This window comes from Lampetra planeri, chromosome 42, assembly GCF_965212315.1.
Source record: "Lampetra planeri chromosome 42, kcLamPlan1.2.h2, whole genome shotgun sequence".
Classification (NCBI taxonomy): domain Eukaryota; kingdom Metazoa; phylum Chordata; class Hyperoartia; order Petromyzontiformes; family Petromyzontidae; genus Lampetra; species Lampetra planeri.
In genome coordinates this window covers 617,911-621,685 of record NC_136148.1, presented here as the reverse complement: position 1 = coordinate 621,685, position 3,775 = coordinate 617,911, and positions in this window count along the sequence as shown.

Here is a 3,775-nt window from a genome sequence, read left to right as displayed (position 1 = left end):
GTATAGAATTTCAACAGGGCCTACAATCTCTACTCTATTGACCTGGTCAAGGCCCATGATAGCATCAATAGGCCAGGGCTCTGGTTTATTTTTTGTGCTTTTGGAGTCCGAGACAATCTGTTCGCAATCATTAAGGGCCTCCGTGATGGTGGGCAGGTCCAGGTAAGGTTGCGTGGCTGGGTGTCGTGGGGGCCATTGTGTGTTCGCCTTGGGGTGCGACAGGAATGCCTCTGGCGTAATTACAACCTCTGGCGCCTACCCCAGTCAACCTCGTTTTTTGGCCATGGAGTTCAATAAGTTCTCCATGGACGTACCGGTGAACATCCATCTGGTGTAGATGCAATGGGAGACTGATCGATGCCCGTGTGCGGTCGAGAGATGGCTCCCTATTGGTCAACCATATTTTGTTTGCAGATGATCTGGTGATTTATGCCTACTCTGAGATGTTGGAGATCATACTGCTGAATCCGGAGCATGCTACTAAGAGATGGGGCCTTACTATCAGCCCCACCTGCCTGGGTATTTTAATTCATCAAATGCTCCTCTTCCTCAACTCCTCATGAGTGACGGGGTCATTGTGAAGAGAGTGGAAACATTTCCATACGACCCATCATGGGTTTAACCAGACTGGATTGTGTCAGCAGTCCACAGGTCCTTGAAAGATCTGGGCACTATCCCATCAGTGAGCCACTCTGGCAAGCGAGGCTGCATTGGCATGGAGCCCGCATGCCCAGCCACCGTCCAAGCAGCTTCTGTTCGGTGATGTGGTACAGAAAGATGTGGAACCGATTGGAGTTGCCGATGACTGTTACTAGCGGTGTCAAGATCGGCCTATGTGGGGTCGGTTCGTGAAGGACGCTGCTGGGCAGTTGGAGGCGGTCGCACTCCAACAACAACGGAGGGCGGAGAAGCGACGCCCACAACAACGAGCGGAGCGCCGGGCGGATAACGCGCAGCGAGTTGGCACAGTGGGAAGTACAGGTGGTGCATCAGCCAGTCGTCTCAGTCAGTCGACCCGTGGCACCTGGGTCTGGTCCGTGACCTCCTGCCAGCGGGCCTTTGACTCTTCGCGTGGCCTCAACGTGCACCTTGCCTGGCACAAACGCCGTGGTGATGTCATCGCCACTTAGTGGTGAACGTCGGTTGTTATTGAGTTGATCACACGTGTGTGTGTGTGTGTGAGTTCATCACACGTGTGTGAGTGTGATCACACGTGTGTGGGTGTGAGTTGATCACACGTGTGTGAGTGTGAATTCATCACACGTGTGTGAGTGTGATCACACGTGTGTGGGTGTGAGTTGATCACACGTGTGTGAGTGTGAATTCATCACACGTGTGTGAGTGTGATCACACGTGTGTGGGTGTGAGTTGATCACACGTGTGTGAGTGTGAATTCATCACACGTGTGTGAGTGTGATCACACGTGTGTGGGTGTGAGTTGATCACACGTGTGTGAGTGTGAATTCATCACACGTGTGTGAGTGTGATCACACGTGTGTGGGTGTGAGTTGATCACACGTGTGTGAGTGTGAATTCATCACACGTGTGTGAGTGTGATCACACGTGTGTGAGTGTGTGAGTTAATCACACGTGTGTGAGTGTGAGTTAATCACACGTGTGTGAGTGTGATCACACGTGTGTGAGTGTGAGTTCATCACACGTGTGTGAGTGTGATCACACGTGTGTGAGTGTGAGTTCATCACACGTGTGTGATCACACGTGTGTGATTGTGTGAGTTCATCACACGTGTGTGTGCATGCGTGCCCGTGTGTGGAGGGAGCGGTGGCGCAACGGTCAGCGCGCTGCGCTACGAACCCAGCGACTCGAGTTCGATTCCCGCTCACGGCCACCACAAGTGACGGTTATCTGGACCGGTCCTGGGCTTCCCCTAGGTCGACTCAGCCTCAAATGAGTACCTCGTGCGATGTATAGACATCGCCACTGAGAAGACAAAGTTGCCACTCACCACCTTGTGTGCCGTGCCGACCTTCAGAGGTGCCCTAACAGTCTGTTAAATCATTCCGGGGACCTTTGTCTTTGTATGTATGTGTGTGTATTCGTGTGGTTTTACATGTATGTGGTTGAGTGTGTATGTGTGTGGTGCATCGGCCAGTCATCTCAGTCAGTCGACACCTGGGTCTGCCCCGTGACCTCCTCCTTCCGGCGGGCGTTCGACACTTCACGTGGCCTCAAGGTGCACCTAGCCTGGCACATGTGTACGTTCGTTCCTGTTGTGTGTTTGTATATACGTGTGTCTGTGTGTGACGGGGTGTGTGCATCTATCTGCGTGTGCGTGCGTGCGAGGAGCAGTGTAGCGGTTAGCGCTAATCTGCACGACGAACCCGACGACCCGAATTCCATTCTCGCTCACGGCCAACACCAGCGACGATTACCTGAACCGTCCTGGGCCTCGCCGATGTCGACTCAGCCTCAACATCAGTACCTGGTGCGGTGCGTAAACATGGTCACGAGGGAGACAAAGGCGGTCGGGCGTGGTGCTGCCACCCACCCACCTCGTGTGCCACAGTGCCGGCCGTCACAGGTGCTCCTCGCTAACAGCCCTTGCCCCAACAGTCTGTCGAGGCGACACGGCTTAGGTGAGAGTTTAATTAAACACACGCCTGATTTACACCGGGTAAAGCTTACACCGGTTTGGCGCTTGTGACAAGAGGCTGCGAGGTTTTATGGCTTGTAACCCTAGCCGAGGTTTTAATCTCAATTATGCCACCCCGCCCCCATGCGATGCAAATCTCTAACGCAGCTTGTGAGGAACTGGCGCCCGTGACCTCCCGTGGCGGTGTGAGGTCGGAGTGAGCGTGAACTCTCAGCCCTGAACCTCGCAAACAATAAAAAGGGTGAACGCGCTCCCGAGTATCTGTTTTGATGATGTTGTTGTCTGTGCTTCCGAGAAGACCCAGGGAGTTGTCACTGAGAGCCGCGATTGGCTGGCGCGTCCTGACCGGTGTGTTTACGCCACGGCGCACACACACACACGCGCACTCACGTACCCACACACACACACACACGCGCACACACACACGCGCACACACACACGCGCACACACACACACGCGCACACACACACACGCGCACTCACGTACCCACACACACACACACACGCGCACACACACACGCGCACACACACACACGCGCACTCACGTACCCACCCACACACACGCGCACTCACGTACCCACACACACACACACACACACGCGCACTCACGTACCCACCCACACACACACACGCATTCACGCACACACACGTACCCACCCACACACACACACGCGCACTCACGTACCCACACACACACGCATTCACGCACACACACACACACGCGCGCATCCACACACACACGCGCACTCACGTACCCACCCACACACACACACGCGCACTCACGTACCCACCCACACACACACACGCGCACTCACGTACCCACCCACACACACGCGCACTCACGTACCCACACACACACGCATTCACGCACACTCACGTACCCACACACACACGCGCACTCACGTACCCACACACACACGCATTCACGCACACACACACACACGCGCGCATCCACACACACACACGCACTCACGTACCCACACACACACGCACACACGCGCGCACCCACACACACACGCGCACTCACGTACCCACACACACACACGCGCATTCACGCACACACACACACGCGCGCACACTCACGCTTACACACACACACACGCGCACCCACACACACACATACATGCGCGCACTCACGCTCCCACACACACGCGCACTCACG